General features: G+C 39.2%; 1 pseudogene; it reads left to right on the top strand.

Moving 5' to 3' along the window:
* The first annotated feature begins 16,107 nt into the window (after positions 1-16,107).
* On the top strand, positions 16,108-17,123 carry LOC100985129 (heat shock protein HSP 90-beta-like; annotated as a pseudogene).
* Positions 17,124-23,514: the final 6,391 nt, after the last annotated feature.

The following is a 23,514-nucleotide window of genomic DNA, read 5'->3' as shown; positions in this document are numbered from 1 at the left end:
TGAAATGTGCTGTAAGTGCAAAATATACATTGAATTTCAAAGACTTAGTAGAAGGGAAAATATCTCATTAATACTTTTTATATTGATTACATGTTGAAATGATAATATTTTGAATACATTATTTTAATAAAATACGAACATTAATTTCACCTATTTCTTTTTACATTTTAATATATGCTTCAAGAAATTTTAAGTTACATATGTGGCTCACGTGTGGCTCATGTGATATTTCTCTTGGATAGGTACCTTCGAGCAAGAGAGGAGGCTCCCTGAGGTTCTCCTTATTATACTCCAAAGGCTGTGTTATTGATTTCCTGTTTTCTCATGGACCTCAGTTGGGCATGGCCTGGGCCATTGACCTGCATTAAACTGCAGTCCTCCTTGATGTACTCTGCTGCCCCTAACCAGAGTGTTTTCAGATGGGAGGAGCAGGGATATAGTCAAGACTTACCTTTCCTCTCATGACCTTGTCCTCCACTTGCCTTTACAAAGTTTTGCCACTCACTTTGCCACTCACAAAGTTTTGTAGGTAATTCAGGCTTTATGGAAGGGTCAAAGAATGCTAAAGGGAATTACAACCTATGGGGGAAGGACTTTCAAACTGTGTATTGATTGTGTCTTATTTCCATGGTCTTTGAAAAATGTACTCAGGGATTGAAACCCTTCACAGGGGATCCCTTTGTGCATCCTTAACCTTGCTCTTCTGACCTTGAGTCTTTACCCCTCCAGGAGACTACCATCTTCTAATATCTGTCATGAAAATCTGCTACTCTTTTTTTTTTTTTTTTTTTGAGATAGAGTCTTGTTATGTTGCTGAGGCTGGACTTGAAACCCTGGGGTCAAGTGATCCTTCTGCCTCAGCATCCCAAGTAGCTGGGACTACAGGTGGGTGCCACTGCACCTGGCATGCTACGCATCTTGTATGAAACTCTACCAAGAACTCACAGAGATGGTCTTATCTAAGGATATTCACCCCCAACCCTGTTTTCCACTGCCTTTGAATGCTGGATTCCTGAGAATACTACCCAAACAACCTGTTAATAAGACAAAGTTAAGTTTACTCTTACCACAGTAAGGGTGAGCATTACCTCAATGCGGTCTTAGTAGCTTCCTTAGGGGAAAGGGCTAAGTTGTGATGTTTATGAGGCTTCAGATACTAGTTTAAAGTGGGCCTTTCATGCAGAGGATTGATCATCATTGGATAAGAATCATGATATAGTAGTTTAAAATTGGTAGACACAGCAAGGGGAGATTTTGAGGTGAATGTTTTTATTAAAGAGTCTTAGGGAGTAAATAGCTGTCGATGCTGTCTATTGAATTGAATAGTTTGATTTTCACTGAAACAATTTTCTTGGGGAAGGTTTCTGGAAAAACCTTTTTGCAACTTTTATCCTCTTAGACAAAATTTTTTTTGGAATAGTAAAGTCAGTGTTGATAAAGACAGCAGAATTGTAAAGTGATGTTAGTAAAGTTAGTAAAGTGGGCTGAATAGGAAAGCTATGTTAATGCAGACAGTAAACTGTGTAGGTCTAGGTGGTACAGTTCTCACCCACAGCAAGACATGCCCCCATTCTGTGTTACTCACTTTTCAGGGCTCCAGAAGGGTAGTCTTGGGCACTCTATGTCTAAAGATATTATAGTGCACGTCAGCTTACCACACGTACACAGACGTTTCTTGTCCTAGTTTGGGTTTCTCTCAAAACAGACTCTGAGACTAGGATTTGGTTTATTTGGGATGTGATTGTAGGAAAAGCAGGAGGGAAGGTGGAAAATCAGTCAAAAGTGCATGAATTAGCAGGTTACCACTGTAGGCAACAGGGACTTAATCCCTCCTGGAACCTTCTGAAAGACTGTGGACTACCTTGAGGGGTAGGAAGTTGGAGTCCTCATCCACTTCCATCCTGGTACTTCTGGCCTGTCCCAGACAGGGTGAGCACACTCTTTAGAGGTTAACGAACACCTTCAGAGGGAGTCCATTAGCCTGTAAAAGAATTCTCTGTAGGCGGCCTATGGGAAGGTCCCAGGGGTATGGGCATGGCAGATTTCAGCACCTGCTATACAGCCCAACATGGTGGTAGACCCATAGTAGGTGCTTGATAAATACTTATTGAATGAATGAATAAACACACATTGTTTAAAGATGAGCTTTAGTTCTCAAACTGTAGTCTAAACTTGATGATGAGACAGACCTTTCCTTAACTGCCCCATAATTATAAGGCTGGTCCTCTCATAATAAAGTTAGCACCTCACAATGTTATACATCCACCTCCTCTGCCCTCTTTTCTCCCTTTAGCCCTGCCAAGAATGAGAAAAGGGTGAATTACTGAGCCTTTTAATAGCAACTCATTTAGCTTCATGAAGACTGACTGTGAAGACTGGAAATTAACTTGCAAAGGCACAGTGAAGTTCTTAGATGGGAAATACTACCTTCTGTCGTCCGTGCTAGTAGAGGTTGGGGAGTTAGGGGGTGGGATGACAAGTGTGTTCTTCAATTATAGAGTTGTTTGTTTCGACATCTGTTGTCCCTGGTTTTGGTTCCTTTCTACTCTGGAAACTATGTATTAACCTAAAGGAATGGTTATCTTGGTGGGAATGTCAGGGATGGCAGCAGGCCTGTGGGTGGCTAGGAGGCTAATTTGGAACAAGTTGGGGGTGGGGGAGTAGGCTGCGATTCCTCAAATCACACAAATAAGAGGCCGGATCTGCAGTGTGTGAAGACCTTGCTTGGCAAAAGGTAGTGCCAACATCATTGAGAAAGAGTTGATTTAGGCTGATGTGAGCTAAATGTACATGAGAGGGCTCCATTGACCAGAGATAAGACTCCCAGATATAAAACATAACAGAAAAAGGACTACTTAACAAGCAAAAATTTATCAAGCACCAACAATATTTAGGTATTGTGCTAATGTTACACTCCCAGCCACAACACAATAAAACTACATTGGTATTGAACTAGGGATTGCTAGTTAATTTATTTATTATCTGTCACTTTCTTTGGGACTAATTTGGGGGAAACCAAATTTTCTACTTTAGTGTGTAAAGTAAGAGAAGAAATGTTAAAAGATACTGTTATGGACTGACTGTGTCCCTCACCCCCAGATTCATTTGTTGAAATCCTAACTCCCAATGTAATGGTATTAGAAGGTGGAACCTTTGGGAAGTGATTCAATTTAGATGAGATAATGAGGGTAGAGACTTCATGAATGGAATTAGTGCCCTTATAAGGGAAGACACAAGAACTTGCTATGGCTCACCCCTCTTACCATGTGACAATACAATGAGAAGACAGGCTTTCTGCAAATCAGGAAGAGAGTCCTCACCAGACACTGAATCTGCTTGTGCCTTGATCTTGAACTTCCCAGTCTCCAGAACTGTGAGAAATTGTTTGTCATTTAAGTCACCCAGTCTATGGTATTTTTGTTATAGCAGCCTGAACTAAGACATACTCTTCGAAGAAATGTTAAAACCAGGACAAAAATAAAGTGAACACTTATAAAATATCTTATTTATCAAATTAATTACTAAGGGAACCAGTAAGACTTTACAATCAGTTCAAAGGAGAATTCAAAGAACACATCAGGAATGCTTACATAAATTCAGAAATAGATGCAAAACTACTTGATGTCCATTCCATTCCACTGACACAATTCATTTGCATTTCTATGTACATGAATCATTTACATTATTATCTGTTTTTTTCTACAATGTACAGAGTTGTAAAATAGGTTGAAGGCATCAAAAGGCACAAACCAGGCTGGGTGTGGTGGCTCACGCCTGTAATCCCAGCACTTTGGTAGGCTGAGGCAGGCAGATCACCTGAGGTCAGGAGTTCAAGACCAGCCTGGCCAACATGGTGAAACCCTGTCTCTACTAAAAATACAAAAATTAGCTGGGCATGGTGGCACCTGCCTATAATCCCAGCTTCTCAGGAGGCTGAGGTAGGAGAATTGCTTGAACCCCAGGAGGCAGAGGTTGCAGTAGGCGGAGATCACGCTACTGTACTCCAGTCTGGAAGAGAGTGAGACTCGGTCTCAAAAAAAAAAAAAAAAAAAAAAAGCACAAACCCCTGTAGAATCAGATAACCTGAAAGAATGTACCAGACAGGACACTCAGAAATATTCTTTTTGGCCCATTTCAAAGTCTTTCACAAGTGCTCCTGATAGAAGTAATGTTTTCTGAGTAGTCTTTCTGGAAGCAGAAAATAGATTGCAGACTAGCCAAGTCTTTTGAATCAAAAGAAAAGTAGCTTCTTGTGGCAACATTACATACTACCCAGGGTATAAGTGAGGAATCATTTGGAACTGCATCTTCTAAATACAAGAGTACTGATCTATATCAGGGAAAGAACAATTGAAGGAAAATTTGATGAAATTTGCCCCATGAAGAGGAACAGAATCAATTTAGCAGGCACTTCAGTTACAGAATGTTCAGCTACAAATAAAACCTATTGAGGGAAAAAAGGAAGTTCGTGAAACTTCCTTTTTAATGAACTCCCTGGTTCAGATTTCATAATGAATTGTGACAAGAAGTGGGAAGAAAATTACTTTTATTTTTTAACAGCTATATTGAGATATAATTTACATACCATACAATTCACCTATTTAAAGTGTATAATTTTTTTTGTTATTTTCACCTATTTAAAATAGGTGTAGAATCACAATCACAGTCTAACTTGAGAATGCTTTCATTCTGCTAAAAGAAACTTGGTACCCATTAAAAATCACTCCTCATTCATCACCCCATTACATCCTTTAGCCCTAAGAAATCACTAATCTACACTCTGTCCCTGTAGATTTGCCTATTGTAGACATTTTCTAGAAATAGAATCATATTAGTATGCGGTATTTGTGACTGGATTCTTTCAACTAGCACTTAGCATAATGTTTTCAAGGTCCACTAATCAATACTTCATTTCTTTTTATTGCTGAGTAATATTTCATTGTATGGGTATAGCACTTCTTATTTAACGAACTGTCAGTTGATGGACATTTAGGTTGTTTCTACTTTTTGGCTATTATGAATAGTGCTGGTGTGAACATACATATTTTTGTATGGACATGTATTTTCATTTCTTTTGAGTGTACACTTAGGTGTAGAATTTCTAGGTCATTTGTAACACTATATTTAACATTTTGAAGAATTGTCAAACTGTTTCCCAAAGCAGCTGTGCCCTTTTATATTCCCACCAGCAGTGTATGAGGAAGGTTTCAGCTTCTCCACGTCCTCACCAACACTTGTTATTGTCTGTCTTTTTGATTACAGCCATCCTACTGGGTGTGAAATACTATCTTATTATCCTTTTGATTTGAATTTCCCTGATGACTAATGATGTTGAATAACTTTTCATGTGCTTATTGGTCATTTGTGTATCTTTTCAGAGAAATGTCTATTCAATTTTTTTGCCCATTTTTAAATTGAGTTATTAGTCTTTCTATTATTGAATTGTAGGAATTCTTTATACATTAAGGATACCAGTTAGATACATGATTATCTATTTTTTCTTTTGTCACTTGTGCTTTTGGTGTCATATCTGAGAAATCATTGGCTAACCCAAGGTCAGGAAGATATACTCCTATTTCTTTTAAGTGCTTGATAATTTTAGCCCTTACATTGAGGTCTATGATCCACATTAAGTTAATTTTTCCATATAGTGTGAGGAAGAAGTCCAACTTCAATCTTTTGCATGTTGTCTCAGCACCATTTGTTGAAAAGACTATTTTTCCCCATTGATTTGTCTCGGCACCCTTGTCAAAAATCAATTGACCATAAATGTAAGGGTTTATTTCTGGACTCTCAATTCTATTCCATTGGCCTATGTGTCTATCCGTATGCCAGTGCGACACCATCTTGATTACTATAACTTTAAAGTAGGTTTTGACATTGGGAAGTGTGAGTCCTCCAACTTTGTTCTTCTTTTTCAGATTGTTTTGACTATTATGAGTCTCTTGCATTTCCATATGAATTTTAGAATCAACTTGTCAACTTCTGGAAAAAACAAAAGCCAGCTGGGATTTTGATAGGGAGATCCAAAGATTAATTTTAGACTTTAATAAAAAGATTGCTAAACCAAATTTTTGTTTTCAGGTTTTTGAGTTTCAACCATTCTCATGTAAATTGTTAATATGTTTATTTTACTCTATAAGTAAAGTAGAGCTGTTAAGATCTTTGCTGTTAGCACATTGGCATTGATTTATATATAATTCACATTTCACTAATGTGTTAAATCTTATACATCCTTCTTAGTTTATTCAATTTGTAATGATGTAGTTGTATAGACTGTACGGAAAAGCAAAGGACAGGAAGAAGGTGATAAGAATTTGTTAGAGAAGTAGTATGACATGGTCTGGTAGTGAAATAACCTGTCTTTTGACCGTACATTCATGTTTTAATGTGCTTCATCAAACATGAGATGTTAAATAGATTGGTAGTTTCATTGAGCTTTCCTCATCCTTATGTAAATGGATATAAGGAATTTTAATGCCAAAAAATGTTTTCAGGGAGATTAAATAGCTTTTTTATTCAGATGTTACAAAATTGGGAAGTACTGTTTTACTAAAAAGTATTTTGAATGAACCATTATAATCACCCCCAACTCCAGAAAAGCAAATGTATTTGAATGAAAAAAAGTAGTTATGTTTAAGCGTCTAGGATTATAAACCCAGAGGGTATGTCATGGATATGTGGGACTGTGCTTGATTTCATAAAGAAGTTGCCAGATCAAATAATTTATTATTGAAGATGCTACAAATTAATCTGGGAGTACAAAAGCAGTTATTGTAGAAATAAATATTAAAAAATGTTGTTCACAAGCTGTCAGTCATGATCCTACCAAGAGAATGAGACATTTAGGCTACAAAGACAAACTTAAAATGCCTGTGACTCAGACTGGTTTGGCTTTGAAGCAGGTTGTACTTGTAGAGCTACTGAGAGAGGAAGTGGTGCACAGTGAATCAGCCAGGACTTGGGTCTGCACATATGACTCAGGAATAAAGAGGAATTAACATCTGCAACACAGTGTCTTAAAGAAATCACAGATTTCAACTGAGTTGGCATTGAACTACTTGGACCTGGCTGGAAATTTGTGATTTGGGGAAAAAATGTTAAAAGCTTGTATCCCAGAAGGTGGAGCTATTTGGTATGGTGCAGCTGTAGAGTACAAGACTATGTTGGGGTTATGGTAGCATGAATGACCAGGAAGAGGTCTCATTTCTGAAATCAGGAAGGTGACATGCTTTGCTCAGAACAGGGCTTGGGTGCAGCAGGGGCTCAGGAACTGAGGGAATAGGTTCATCATGCAACGTGTTCAAATTAACATCAGTCCTGATAAGGAAGGCTGTACTTCATAAGCATGTTGAGGTCAAGACTTTTTCAAGCATGTGGCCTATGGTGACCCATTTAGTTCTGCCTCTTTCTGTTAGTGGAAGTCTTGCCTTGAATAAGACTAGATAGTGCTAAAAGTATTGGCACATCTGGGTTAGACAACAGCTGATATTTCTTATTGAGGTAACCAGAACCTCATTGTTCATTCAGTTATTAATTTTTTAAAAAAGTGATCATTACTGTGTATTAGGTCCTGTGCTAAGATTTGGGGATATGGAAATGAATGGGACCTAGGGCTCATAATTGGGTGAGGAGACCCACATGCCATATTTTTGGATGGATGCTGCTACTATTGATTGAGCAAAAGATTAAGGGAGGAAGAGCAAGTTTTGGAGGACAAGGAATTTCATTTTGGAGAGAAGTTTGTGAAGTCTGTAGAGCATTTAAGTGGAGATGCCTGGTGGGCAGTTGGAGTTGTATCTGACTGTCAGTGGGGAAGTCCAAATGGGAAGTCTGGATTTGACAGTCATCATTTCAAGATGATAATTGAAGTCATTGACATTGATAAAGTCACACAGAGATTCTATAGAGTAAGGAAGGGAGAAGGATTAGAACTAAACCCTGGGGAATCCTTCCAGTTCAGCAGTGACATCTGATGAATGCTATTGTCTGAATACATATTGCTCTCACATCAGTGAATTTACATTTGAAAAGCATGAATAAACTTGCAAAAAACACATTCAGAAGGAAATTATCACTGCAAATACAGACCCAGAAATTTTCAAAGTAAAAATTTAAAAATCAGGCCAGTAATAAAATCCAAAGTATCTTCAGAATCAAAGAGGAAGTTTAGGTATTAACTCTATTAAGGGAGTAATATAGATAAAGTGATCAGAGTTTTTGATCCTAAAGTAAGCTCTAATAAGTTTGATTGTTTTTATGGGAACTATGCGGGATAATATTTGAAATCAAAACTGTCTGGAATGCATGACTGAGATCAATATAGAACAATCAAGTAACAAAAGAACAGCTTAAACATAAAAACTAGGAAAATTAAAAGGCTATCTAGGATGCAGATTTGTTGAAATCCTTGAGTGAGATTGGTTGAATTGATAACCAGAGTTGTCTCAGTTATCTCTTGATGTGTATAAAAACTCCCTCAAACCTTAGTGGATTAAAACAATAACAATCTATTAATTCTCATGGATTCTGTGGATTCACTGGGCTCAGCTAGGTAGTTCTTCTGCTAGACATGGTGTTGGCTGTATTCAACTGGGAGCTCAGCTTGGGATGGAATGACTAAGATGGCATACATACATGCCTGGCCTCAGCTGGAAGGGCTAGGGGCTGGTTATGCCCTATCTTCTCATTTAGAGGCCTCGCCTGAGCTTTTTAACCTATCGGCTGATTCCAGAAACACAAAAGCAGAAACTACAAGTGTTCTTAAAGCCTTATAGTTCTTGTAGCTCTTAGGAGTACTAGAACATCACTTCTCCCTCATTTGATTGGCCAAAACAAGTCATGAGACCAGTTCAGGAGAAAATAGACCTCACCTCTTGATGGGGGAGGGGTGTACAGGGATAGAAGGATTGTTGGTGGCCACCTTTGGAAATGATCTACCACAAGAGTTGATTTCCATTTTCAACTTGGCTGCAAGTACTACAGTTTTCTTTCTGCGGGACACTGAGTAGGATACTGTGCTTGGTTCTCACTTCCAGGTGAATACTAAGAGTTCCTGATGGCATTGTAGTTCCCATAACTTTCTAATATGTTTTGCCGAAAAAGTCTACTGGAAGGGGGAAGTCCATAAACATTTTTAAGGCCTTCTCAAAACAGAGCTTTGACACTAGTTATCTAAGTTTCTCTTTTCTTTTCCTTTCTCTTATGTTTACCAGTCCCCCTCCCCCCACACCCCCAACCCCGAATCTATCTTAGTCTTGTAATAAAGTTAAGGAATTGTTATATTGTGAAATTCTACAAGTACACCTTTTCCAGTTACACGTATGCAAGTGTTGGGGGGCTGAGGGTAGAGGAAGAGAAGTCTTTTTTGAGTTATTTTAGGAGTAGCAGAGCAGGTGGTTTTGGCGACTTGATCTGGGCCTGGCTGTACCATTCACTGGTGCTCAAGGGGTACTAGTGACCACTGCCCTGCTTCAGATATGAAGTAGGTATCTGCCTTCATCAGGAATCTGGAGCTGAGCAATAGCTCCCAAGCAAATACAGGAGGTTTGAAAATTAATAAGGTTGGGTTTGTGAACATTGCCATTTTTTTCTGTGTGCTGAAGAACAGACAGGGTTTAGTGATCACATAGCTTACAGGCAGGTGAAGAATTAGGAAGAATGGCTGTCAGATGAAAATATGGCATTTAGACATTCACAGCCTTTGGTTTTTTCCTGCCTGTGACAGGGTGTTCAGGAAAGGCCCAGGTTAATGAAGGAGAGAGAGAGGGAGGGGAAGTGGGAAGGAGAGGGAGAGAGAAGTGTAGTGGTTTGTAGCACAGACTTTATGATATTTTGGGAAGTGACATATGGGATGATTTGTGGAAGAGAGAGTTAAGAGTAGCATGGTGAGAGAGTAACTTCTCAGATAGGATAGTGAAAAATTTCTGGGAATTTTGGGATGCCTGAAAATGGGAGAGGAAAGAGGATTTTAGTAAGAGTTGTGTGCTCTATATCATTGGATCCCTTTATGTAGGGATTGGGGTTCCTGTTTGGATGGTGCTTCTTTAACAGCAGCACTTCTCAGGCCCACTGCTTTAATGACATTACCTACTTAGGGAATTTTGGACTCCAAATCTTCACTTGGGAACATTGACTTTTTTGTGCTATTCTTATCTTCTTGCTTTTTTTTCCCCCACTCTTGGCAGTTTATAATGCAATTTGGGAAAATGTCAGTCTGCTTCCACTCTGCCATGGAAACACAAAGAAAAAGGTTTTCCCTGAATTGTTCAGCTAGAGAATGAAGGAAAGAGTATCCTGGAGGAAGGCGCAGAAGTAATCAAAATGAGAGAACAGAAAGCTGAATACAAAGCTCAGGGGTGAGAGGGTTGGCTTCTTACCAAGGTTATCATCACTTTGCTGCTGTTTAATTCCAGTCAAGGGCTTTTCTCTGCCTCTTTCTTGACCTGGTTTTATCTGACTACTGTTTTCTTATAGCAGTGGTTCTTAGCTGCAGCAGGGGAGGCCGCACGTAGTTTGGAGAAGTTGCATGTGTGATGCTGATTGAGAAGGATTGTGCCAGGGGCTTCCCATCAAGTACTGAATGACACGTCAACTCTTGTATTAAACATTCAAGGATCTTAATGTGGCTCCCCAGACCATACCTCCCACTCACCTTCCAGCCGAACCTATTACTGTGGCTGGATCAGACTCTCTCTGACTTCAGGGCACCTCACACTCGTTTTCAGCCCCGCCGTTTAACACCAGTGTGATAGACTGTTCTCCATATGCCCTGCCTACAAAAGGTTTTGCCATTCCTCAAGGCCCCACTCAGGTCTTTCTTATTTTATGGAACCTTCCATAAATGCTCCAGCCACATTGATTGGATCTTGTTTCTGGAATGGCAGTTAAATGGGGCCAGCAATGGGGAAAGGAGGCTGTGAATGCAGGGAAATAAACAGATTATTTATATGGAAATCTGTCAATAGCTTCTTATATAGCTGAGTTAATCTAATGACATCAATGCTTTGGACAGAGGTTTCCAGTGGTACAAACAATTTTTTTCCTCAAAGAGTCTTCCGAAATCCCCTCCGCCCTCCTAGCACAACAGTTTGAATTTCTTAATGAAGGAAATGTGCGAATTGACCATGTGGCTACCACAACCAACACGTGATTTATCTCCACAAACTTGAAAATGCAAATCATGGAGATTGGCTGGGGGAAGCAGGAGGAGAGCAAAGATACCTCATCCAGAAGACAGGATCATCAAAGACTCACAGGCAAGTGAGTGAGATCATATATGTAAGAACAAGTAATGTTAAGAGTCTATTCTTAGTAACACTTTGCTCAAATAATATCACAATGAGTTTGCAGATAGCTGCCTGATATTTCAATGTTTAGAGATACAATAATTTTCCTCCACTGTTCCCCTTTGGATATTCAGGTTGTTTCTAGAGTTTTTGCTAGCATAAAGAACACTGTGGTGGACATCCTTACTCATATCCATTTGCATACTCTTTTCTATAGTTCATGGTCTCCCCCCCACCCACCCATCTAACTCCATGAATACAAGCAAGCTATTCAGGACTTCTTTAGGTCCATACCTGCTTAAAAAAATTCCCTATAGCTTCATAAATCCATCAATACCATGGTTGATCAACAAAAAATTGCAAACTTGACGAATTGATAAGGCGTTATCACACTTACAGAGCCATCTTATTATAAATCCACTAAATGTTCTAGCATTTTGAAAATGTGCCAGGCTTATTTCAAGAAGTTAACTTGAAACTACTGGGCTAAATCAGGAGCGGGTGTGGGAAAGATGAGAAATAGCTGAGTAGGTGGAAAAAGTCAGAATGAAGTAGACAAAGGGCAATGGTTAATAGTAATTAGTAAATATCAAAAGCAAATAAGGATAAGGTATGCCTAAAGATTGTGCTAGAGGTAAGGTGGGCAAAGTGAAAGTAAAGTATCCAGTTATTCTTCTAGGGCTGCTTAGTGAAGTTAACTGGAAGATATGACAATAGTTTGCTCTATGAGCTGAAATCATGAAGGCAAAGGCCAAAGATGAAAGTTGTGTTTAAAATTCCCATCAGCTGCGTGACTAACAGGGGATGAGTGATCAAATGAATCACCTTAGGCAGTTGAACAGCTTTACTTGTCAAAACCATTAGCCACGAACCTTTCTTAACACGAGGCAGTCACCTTCAGCAATCTGCTTTTCCAAAAGTAAAATAAGCCCCAGATGGCCACTTATTAACTTCAGCAAGACTTGACTCTTCTCACGTTGCAAGACAAAATTGATGGAAAATAGATAAAATCTTACTCCAGTTTATCAGTACAATAGCCTGTGGTTCTGGAATATGTGATATAAAAGATCTTGGACTATTGTTCTGGTATTTAGACATCAGGAGATCATACTGGGGTGGTCAGATATATCTATTTGTCCAACATCATTTCAGAATTTCTGGAACCATCAAATGAATAAAACTTCTTTACATAATATAAATAGTATATATTTTTTCTAATTATAAAATATTATGTGATTATTGAAAAAAGATAATAAAAGGTATAGCAAACTTCAAAGAAGCAGGATCATCCTCTACCCCACCATAATCAATCCAGTTGTCTGCACCATTTTGGGTGTTTTCTTCCTGTTTTTTAAAATGCATTTTTTAGAACATAGTTGAGATCATACAACATATAATGGATAAGATCTATATTCAATCTAAAGTTATTTTAATTTATCCACCTAAGAGCAACCATATATTATGAAGACTATGATCTGAAACAAAGAAATGGAATGTTTGACATAATCAGGCAAAATAAATAAATAAATAAATAAAAGCAGGCCAGTAACTCCTTGTTTTCTCTAACCATTAACTCATCCCTTTCCTTCCTCATTCTGTTTATTAAGTCTGGAATATCCCTGGCTCCTCTCTTCCCTCCAAAGTCTCCTCCTTGAATGTGCCTATCATATTGATTTTTCACTTCTCTATTGTCCACTAAATTTGAGAATTCATTTACATGTAGTCTTGCTTCTAATTTTTTGTTTAATGATTTATATGTCTTACCTCATCTTACTTTTTGAGGTCAGGGGACATTTATTATAGTTTTTATACCCATCCTAATAAGTAGCAAACAGCCAGGAACATAGTAGGAGCTGAAGAAATATCTAGGGTTGACACCAAAAGTGTTTTAACAAATAGTTGCATGGGGAGATGTAATAGTTGAATTATCCAGACCTGTGCAGACAAAGAAAAACTATAGCTGCAGTGTTCAAAATGGTAGCCACTAACCACATGACTGTTGAGCATGTGAATTGTGGCTAGCATGAATTGAGATGTGCTGTAAATATAAAGTACATTAGGCATTTCAAAGGCATAGTATACAAAAAAAGAATGTAAACTATCTCAGTATTTTTTATGTTGACTACTTGTTGAAATGATAATATTTTGAACATAATTGAATTAAATAAAATGTATTATTAAAATGAATTTCACCTCTTTCTATCCTTTTAAGTGTGCTACTAGAAAATGTAAAATTACATCTGTGGCTTGCATTGTACATATATTTTGTTGGATGTTGCTGTCTTGTATGGCAATGAAATGTAATGTTCGAGATTATTCTTTCTACAGGGCAGAAATTCATTATATTTCTAGATACAGTGTATTTGCATTTCAATGGATAATAATTATTTGCTTTACTAACAGTTTTCTATAGCTTAACTTCTACCCTTACAGAGTTACAAAATAGCCTAAATAATAGGAAGACAATCAGTCAAAGGTACATACCTGGATAGAGCCAGACAATCCTGGGATGGTCATTTGGATAATATGCAGCACTTCACTGAAAGGACACTCAGTAATCTTTTGCCCATTGCCAAGTCTTTGGCAATTTTTCCTAAAAGCATCTTTCCATATTCTTTTGTTACTGTCCCATGTGATTATGTAGGATCACGTTTTCTTTTCTAGTTAATATCGACAAACTATACTTGCAAAATTCATACTTCAGCCAGAAAACAATGTTTTAGGAACTATGACGTTCCTAATAATAAGGTTAAAAATGTTGGGAGTAAAATTAAAAAGAAAAAAAATCATATAGAATAGAACCAAACTTGAATAAAGAATCATATAGAATAGAACCAAACACTTGAAATGATTGAAAAGATAGTGAAATTAATTGCATTTTGTCGTTACTCCTTAGCTTATCATACTCTTGTCGAATGGGTGGAAACCATATTCTTTTCTACTATTTAATTAGCTGGAAACAAAGCCTGGCTATTGGTTGACTGGATCTAGTATAAATCCCCCCTCCCCCATTTTTGATTAATCAAATTGCCACTCCTTATTTATTTATTTAAATTGACAAATAATTGTGTATATGTTTATGGTGTATGGCATGAGGTTTGGAATTATGTCTACATTGTGTGGAATGGCTAAATTGAGCTAATTAACATATGCATTACCTTAAATATTTATTTGTGGTAAGAACACAAAATCTTAGCAATTTTCAAGTATATAATATATTGTTATTAACTACAGTCTCCATGTTGCACAATAGACCTCTTAACTTATTCCTTCTGTTTAACAAACTTTGTACTCTTTGACCAACATCTGCCCCGCCCACAGCCCCTGGTAACCACCATTCTATTCTCTGCTTCCATGAGTTCAACTTTATTAGATTCCACACATAAGTAAGATCATACGGTATTTGTCTTTATTCTTTCTTTTAAAGGAAATAAATTCTTCTCCTTTTTAAGTCAAAGGACTTTTTTTGTGACTTTTGGGTCTGTTCACTCTGCTATGGAGATTAACAAATATTAATTAGTGGATGACTGCTAGGAAGTGAAACTCACAACCAATGAAGTGGTTAATTAAAGTTGAACTTTTTGATTGTCATTTCTAATATTTTTATATTATATATATATATATACAAGTTTCTTTAAATTATTGATTTAAACACCTTAGTCCAAAAGAAGATTAAAAAATGGCTGAAAAGGGATTACAGAGATGACTTTTGTTTCAAATATTTTTAAAACATCCAAAATTTAAAGTAGATAACTATCCCTCAAAGTTAGCTGCTCCAAGCTTGATTTGACATTTGACGTTCCTGATGCTCTGGCTCAGATCAGAGCAGTTCCAAGAGGCTTGGTGGTGGCGATGGGGGTTCGGTGAGAAGTGGGGCAGGCAGGTCTAGATCCGGCCCCGCCCTTAGCCCAGGACACCCCCTTTTCTGTGTGCTTTGGACTTCAGTGTCAGTTCTTCCGGCCCAGGGAGGCCATGGAATTGAGGGCAAGTGTTTGCATTATTGATGAGGGTACAAAGGACTCCAGAAGTTTTGAGGCTTTGCTTTTCCCCTTAGCCCTACAGGGTCAGGCTTTCATGCAGAAATTGGCCTGGAAATTCTCCACCGTTTTCATAGCTGCAATGTTTTTGAGGTGTTTTTTAGATAACAAAAAACTAAATACAATTCTCAAAGCTTATTTTGTTTACTTTTAGAGTACACAAAGCAATTTTGCAACAATTACAATTATATATATTCTACTTGCTACTAAGACTGTATAACATTGGTGGGGATAAGAGATTATATGTTTTTTCCTAAAAATATCTACTTAATGCACTCTTTTAATTTTTATTTTTATTTCAATAGTTTTGGGGGTACAGGTGGTTTTGGTTACATGGATACATTCTTTAGTGGTGATTTCTGAGACTTTTGCTCTCCCCATCACCCAAGCAGTGTACACGGTACCCAATATGTAGTCTTTTATGTCTCACCCCCTCCTAACTTCCCCCTCCACAGTCCCCAAAGTCCATTATATCATTCTTATGCCTTTGCATCCTCATAGCTTAGCACCCACTTATAAGTGAGAACATACGATATTTGGTTTTCCATTCCTGAGTTATTCCACTTAGAATAATGGCCTCCACTCCATCCAAGTTGCTGCAAAAGACATTATTTTATTCCTCTTTATGGCTGAGTAGTATTCCATGGTGTATATATACCACATTTTCTTTATCCACTTGTTGGTTGATGGGCACTTAGGTTGGTTCCATATCTGCAATTGTGAATTGAATGCACTCCTTTTAATAGTTAGTTTTGCTGTCAATCTCTTTCCCTGTTTAATTATTTGAACTATTGGACCCTGAGGATCTGCCCCTGAACATCTCCTGAGAAGTGCTCCAGCAGAGCGAAATCTTGAAAGTCGTTCATGAAAACGTTGTTAAGAAGTGGCTTGAGCCCTTCTCTGAGCTGGCAGAAGTGAAGGAGAATTACAAGAAATTCTATGAGGCATTCTCTAAAAATCTAAACCTTGGGATCCATGAGGACTCCACTAACCAGGGACGTCTGTCTGAGCTGCTGTGCTATCACACGTCCCAGTCTGAAGATGAGATGACGTCTCTGTCAGAGTATCTCTCTCACATGAAGGAGGCACAGAAGTCCATCTATTACATCACTGGTGAGAGCAAAGAGCAGGTAGACACCTCTCAAAGCTGGGCTTCGAGGTGTTATACTAGACTAAGCTCACTGATGAGTACTGCGTGCAGCTGGTCAAGGAGTTTGATAAGAAAAGCCTGGTCTCTATTACCTCAGGTCGAGCTACCTGAGGATGAGAGGAGGAGAAGAAAATGGAGGAGAGCAAGGCAAAGTTTGAGAACCTCTGCAAGCTTATGAAAGAAATCTTAGATAAGAAGGTTGAGAAGGTGACAGCCTCCAATAGGCTTATGTCTTCACCCTGCTGCATTGTGATCAGCACCTATGGCTGGACAGCCAATATGGAGTGAATCAAGAAAGCTCAGACACTTGGAGACAACTCTCTAATGGGCTACATGGTGGCCAAAAAGCGCGTGGAGATCAACCCGACCACCCCATTGTGGAGACGCTGCAGCAGAAGGCTGAGACAGACAAGAACAGCAAAGCTGTCAAGGACCTGGTGGTGCTGCTGTTTGAAACTGCTCTGTTTTCTTCTGGCTTCTCCCTTGAGGATCCCCAGACCCTCCACCTGCATCTACCACATGATCAAGCTAGGTATAGATATTGATGAAGATGAAGTGACAACAGAGGAACCCAGTGCTGTTGTTTCTGATGAGATACCCCTGCTTGAGGGTGAGGAGAATGGGTCTTACATGGAAGAAGTAGACTAGGAGTTTACATTTGGAAACCTTGTGCCCTTGTATAGTGTCCCCATGGTTCCTTGAGTGGCTCTGTCCCGCGGCCTTGAGTGGCCTTATCCCACCTGGCTCCCTCTGCTGATGTCTAGTGTTTTTTCTGTCCTGTCCGTGTGTCTAAGGCAGGAAACAAGAGCCTTAAGCCCCATTCTCTTTCTACTTTTATAACAGGATATTGGATGTTGTGTATTGTGCTTTTTTGTTTATTTTGTTCTGAAATGAAAGTATACCAAATAAAGCAGATGCCGTTTTTATGTGGAAAAAAAAAACACTTGCCTGTTCTGTGTTTTGATTTTCTTGATAGTAAAATTTGCAGCACAAGCATTTTTAATTTTGGTGAAGTCCACTTTATCTATTTTTTCTTTTGTCACTTGTGCTTTTGGTTGTGCTTCGACCTTGTCAGATCTAAGGAGCCATTGTCTAATCAAGTAATTAGCTTTCAGTGTCTCCTGAGAATAAGGGCCATAGAAGAGGCTGAGTAAAGACTTGCAACAATGATATGTAATTGCATGTACATTTTAAAAAATAGACTATTTTTAGAGCAATTTTCATTTTACAGCAAAATTAAGCAGAAAGCATAGAATTTCATATGTCCCCTTCCCCTGTACCACATCTGGCCTCCTCCATTACCAACATCCCACACCACAGTGGTTCATTTGTTACAATTGATGAACCTACGTTGACATGTCGTTATCATCCAAAGTGCAGTTTGCATCAGGGTTCACTCTTAGTGGTGCACGTTCTATGGGTTTGGACAAATGTATAATGATATGGATCCACCATTACAGTATCATACAGAATACTTTCACATTCCTATACATCCTCTGTGCTCTGCCTATTCATCCCTCCCTCTTCCCAACCCCTGGAGAAAACTGGCCTTTTTACCATCTCCATAGTTTCACCTTTTCCAAAATGTCATATAGTTAGAACCATACAGTATGTAGACTTTTCAGATTGGCTTCTTTCACTTAGTAATATATATTTAAGGTTCTTTCCTGTCTTTTCATAGCTTGATAGCTCATTTCTTTTTAGCATTGAAAAATATTTCATTGTCTGGACGTACCACCATTTATCCAGGTACTGAAGGACATCTTGGTTGCTTCCAAATTTTGGCAATTATGAAGAAGGCTGCTATAAACATCTGTATGTAGGTTTTTGTGAAGACATAAATTTTCTACTTGTTTGGGTAAATACCAAAGAGCATGATTGCTGGATTGTATGTTAAGAGTATGTTTAGTTTTGCAAGAAACTGCTGAACTGTCTTCCAAGGTGGCTGTACCATATTGTAGTCCCACTAGTAATGAATGAGAGCTCTTGTTGCTCCACATTCTTGCCAGCATTTGGTGTTATCAGTGTTTTGGATTTTCACCATTCTAATAGGTATGTAGTGCTATTTCATTGTTGTTTTAATTTGCATTTTCTTGATGACAGATGATATGGAGCATGTTTTCATATGTTTATTTGCCATCTTCATATCTTCTTTGGTGAGATGTCTGTTCAGATCTTTTGCCCATTTTTTAAACTGGATTGTTCATTTTCCATATTGCGGGGTTTTAAGAGTTCTTTGTGTATTTTGGATTATAGTTCTTTATCAGATCTGTCTTTTGCAAACATTTTCTCCTAGTTTGTGGCTTGTCCTCTCATTCTCTTGAAGTGATTGTATTTCCTTGAATTATTCACTTCACATTAACTTACTGAGCATCTTCTATGGTCTAGGTTCTCCACAAGGCTCTGGGTATATAAAAGTGATTAAGACATAACCTTGCTTTTAGACACTTTTAGTGTGATGAAGGAGAAGGATGAGTAAATAGGTGATTAGAACACTCTTCTAAGGTAAGCAGTCTCAGGCTTCTTGGAAGAGGAGTGTAAGACATAAAGAAAAAGGATATTGACAATAAGCACAGGTGGGCAGAGCCTTCTGGGTGAAGGGAACACTACATCACAATGACATAAGTAAGTTCTTGTCAATATGATCATTAGCTATTATTGCTATGGTAATAGTGTGTCTAGGCTAGAAGTAGGCAAACTATGGCTGTGGGCCAAATCTGGCTGGCCATCTGCTCTTGTAAATAAAGTTTCATTGGAATACATTCATGTCCATTTATACACATATTTTCTGTAGCCACTTTTGTGCTACAAGTAGTTGCAAAAGAGACGGTCTTGCTTGCAAAGCCTCAACTATTTACTCCCAGGCCCTTTACAGGTGGGGCTCAGACTGGAGGGGCAAAGATAGACTGCTGCTTTAGTGAGATGCTTTAGTGATTTTTCCGTGGCAAAACCACATGGCAAAAGTCATGGACAGGTGGAGAATTGATTCCAATCACATGTCTGAGGGCATGGCAAGCTACACATATTTTTCAGGAGCAGCAGATGTTTCATTCATGGCTGGTCAAAATTAATATCTGTTAAATGACAGCGACTTTCTCCCCATTTCCTGTGTCTAAGAGGAACTACACTGTAAAAAACTCCTGGCAGGCAGCTCTGACATTTGTCTTTTTTCAGCAAGGTAAACAGATGTAGATCACTTTCTTTCTGATTGTCCCAGAATAATTTGAGATGAGAAAAGAAGACATGACCTGGGGCACTTAAAGACAGGTTGCTTTTCACTAACAAAGCTGGAAGACTTTTTGAGCTCTTCTAAATTATAAGTTTATTATAGCTGGAAAGACTTTCTTTTCAGATAAAGAGGGCATCTCAATTTCTTTGTGAGATATGATTAGCTTCCTGGAAATCCTGTCTATATAGCTCACTCGTGATGCTTACTTTTTAGGTGTTATCTACTTACACGGTATTTTTCATTTCTCCCTTAACATCAGTGTGCTGGGAAAAAAGTACACCCACACGCATAATTTACGTATATAATTGTATAAGTGCATATATATATATATATATCTCCATTTATCCTGAGACTGGGCCAGGTTGTGAGGCTGTGAAGTATGAGGTTGGTAGAAACTACCTTTGAGGGGTCTTTCAGTTTTCCTTTGATCTGTCTTTTAACCAGCCCCCGATCCTGCTTTCTGCTCCCTAACTCATTTCTTCTCCCATAACTCCCCACCCCTTCCTGGGCACGGGGGTCTTTTGGGCTTGTCACCTCTCTGGAAAGTGCACTGTGTGATAAGCACATTTGTACTGACATATTAGTAAGTTTATGGCTTTTCAAGTGGGACATGAGAAGTGGGCACGACTCAACCAAAGGAAAAAAATACTCTGATAATTGAACTGTAGACAACAGCACAGAAGAGGTATTATGTTTATATTGGGGATTTTCCTAGCACCTCTCCCTTTATATTATATCACATAAATGATTACCCCCTTCATCAAACAGAACCTGCCCTTGGGCTGGGCATGGTGGCTCACACCTGTAATCCCAGCACTTTGGGAGGCCAGGGTAGGGGGAGGATCACCTGAGGCCAGGAGTTCAAGGCCAGCCTCGGCAACATAGTTTTAAGACCCCATCTCTAAAAAAAAACTACCCAGGCATGGTGGTGCATGCTTGTAGTCTCAGCTACACTGGAGGCTGAGGCAGGAGGATCACTTGATCCCGGGAGGTCGAGGGTGCAGTGAGCTGTGTTTGTGCCACTGTACTCCAGCCTGGGTGACAGAGCAAGACTCCGTCTCAAAAAAAAAAAAAAAAAAAAGAACCTGCCCTTGTTTTATCAGTATTATTTTGATATTTACATAAAATATTAATTGATTATATTATATTGTTATCATCATCATCATCATCTAAGCTTGAATTTATTAGGCCTGGAGGGTAAACCATTCTAGGACTCTAACTCCTTAGTGGAAATTATAGCTCCTTAATGACAGCTACAAGATGTCATGACCCAACAAACCCAGTGTATGGTGCAAGAGCAGAAGCAACCCTCTATGACATATGCTGGAGAGATATTATGATTTATTATTTCCATTTTACAGGGGAAAGTCGAGGCTTAGAGAATATAAATGCCACACCCAAGTTCATATGGCTACTTGAGGAAAGGAGGAAGAGTAGGATCTGATCTCTTTTCACTCCAAGCCTGGGACTCTTTGTTATATCAGGACCTCAGAACCTCACACAGCTTCTTCGGAGTTTCACTAAAGCGTTTCAACCTAGGTTGCCCTGCCCAGGAACCAAGCGGAACAGGTGGCTTGCTTGCAGGGATTCTAAAGAACCCGGCACGATCTGCCCCCAGCAGTTCAGTTGGTGGGATCAGACTTGCCTCAGTAACAAATTCTGGCCCCTAGTGGTGAGATGATTTGGGGCTGACTTTTGCCCAAGGTTGGGGCACTGAGGGAATTGTATGTCCCTCTGGGGCTTGCAAAGGAACCAGAGTTCTTTTGAACAGCTGCATCACAACTAGGTAGCAGTGCTGCCCTCCCAGACCAGGACACCAGGGGCCCCTGCCCTGGGCCCCACACCTTATAAGACCCCATACACCACAAGCAATGAAAGACAATGACTTTTGGAATGTTTTTGAACTCATAAAATTTGAAATGTTTTAAAGTTTGATGAATTTTTAATGTTTTTAAAGACGTTTTTATAAGTGCGATAACTGATTAAGTTACTGGGAATTACGGGAGAGAGATGTACTCTCCTAGGCCTCCCAGGTCACAGGATTCTGGGCTGAGAACCTGTAAGAGTGTGTGTGTGTGTGTGTGTGTGTGTGTGTTTACGCGTGCATGCATGGTGGAGGGTGGGGAGACAGCTTCCACTCCAGGAAACCAGAGGAAGATTGGCTGCTTTCATTTGAAGATGGCCATTCTAGTCTGGCACAGTGTGGTACACCTGTAGATCCAGCTACTCTCTTGAGCCCAGGAGTTTGAGGCTGCAGTGAGTTATGATCAGCCATTGGACTCCAGCCTGGGTGACAGAGTGAGACTCCATCTCTAAAAAAAAAAGAAAATTAAAATTAAGAAAAAAACACATTAAGTTGGCTGTTCTAAATCACCCAACGTGGGTGATTAGGCAGATGGGGTGCCCCAAATAACTGTTCCCTCCTCCCCCTCTGCTTGGGTGGTGGTGTTTTGGAAAATGCTTAGAACTGCCTGGAAATCTTGAGCTGTGAAAGTGTCCTTCCCAGCTCCTTGGGGAGCTTGACTTGGTCGGTCTAGAGGCGGATCCAGTCACCCTGACACTGCCTAGGCATCCTTGACTTGGGTCCAGCTTCCACCATGCCCTGTCCCACAAGACCCATTCTGGTATTTAGACTCACAGACACAGCTGACCTTGGGGTAAACTTAGGTTTCTTTAGCCTATCCAAGGGAATGATGGTCCCCAGGGGTGTGGGGTGCTGGGTGGGAAGGTATGCCAAGCTGTTGGTGTAGCTTGATTTGTAAATTCTATATCTTTAGACTACGGTATGTGAGACTGCATTCATATGCTTGCTCCAGGCTCTGCAAATGTTACTTTGCAAAGCTGTTGTAGTAGCTTTGCAGGTTTTATGATCTTTGCAATAATGTTTTGAACCCCTTATCTGGGATACCTTCTATTATGGGTTGAACTGGGTCCCCCCAAAAGATAGGTTGAAGTCCTAATCCCTAGTACCTGTGACTATGACCTTTTTTTGGAAATAGAGTCTTTGCAGATGTAATCAAGGTAAAATGGGTCATTAGGGTGAGCCCTAATTCAATGCGACTGATGTCTTTATAAGAAGAGAAAAACACCATGTGAAGACAGAAGACACACGGTGAAGAAATGACCACGTGGAGATAGGGCAGAGATTGGAGTGATACTGACACAAGCCAAGGAATGCCTAGGGTGACCAGAAACTGGAAGAGGCAAGGAAGGATCCTCCCTACAGACTTGGGAGGGAGTATGGCTCTGACAACACCTTGATTTTGGACTTCTGACCTGCAGAACTGGGAGAGAAAAAATTTCTGTTGCTTAAATCCACCAAATTTGCGGTACTTTGTTATAGCAGACCTAGAAAATGAATACACTCATTCAAAGATGTTTCTGTCTGTGGCTTTAAAGAGCAGGATTGGGATGAGAGTACGGTTCTTGCAGTGCTCAGTTCTAACGTCATAGAGATAGCAAATTTTTAACTCTCCTGAGTTAAAGTGACCGCAACATTGTGTACTGACACTAAACATTCAGTTTTAAATTCAGAATCGGAACAGATGTGATAACTAATTAAAAACCCAGGGTGGCATTTTTTCCTTGTGGTATCAAATTAATTCACTTTTATAGAAATATGCTGATGATTTACCTTTCCAAGGGGAAGTTGTTAAACTTCCTTGGGCGAACAGATTTCTTTAGCATAGAAGGTTACAGGCTGATGTTACAGACTTTGAAACTGTCAACCAAGGCAATGTGTCTCTGTATTCGCATCTATTGCCTCCAGAACATATGAATGTTTAAAGAAGATTAAAAAAATTCCAATTG

Source organism: Pan paniscus, chromosome X, assembly GCF_029289425.2.
Source record: "Pan paniscus chromosome X, NHGRI_mPanPan1-v2.0_pri, whole genome shotgun sequence".
NCBI classification, from domain to species: domain Eukaryota; kingdom Metazoa; phylum Chordata; class Mammalia; order Primates; family Hominidae; genus Pan; species Pan paniscus.
This window is presented reverse-complemented; position numbering and strand designations above follow the sequence as displayed.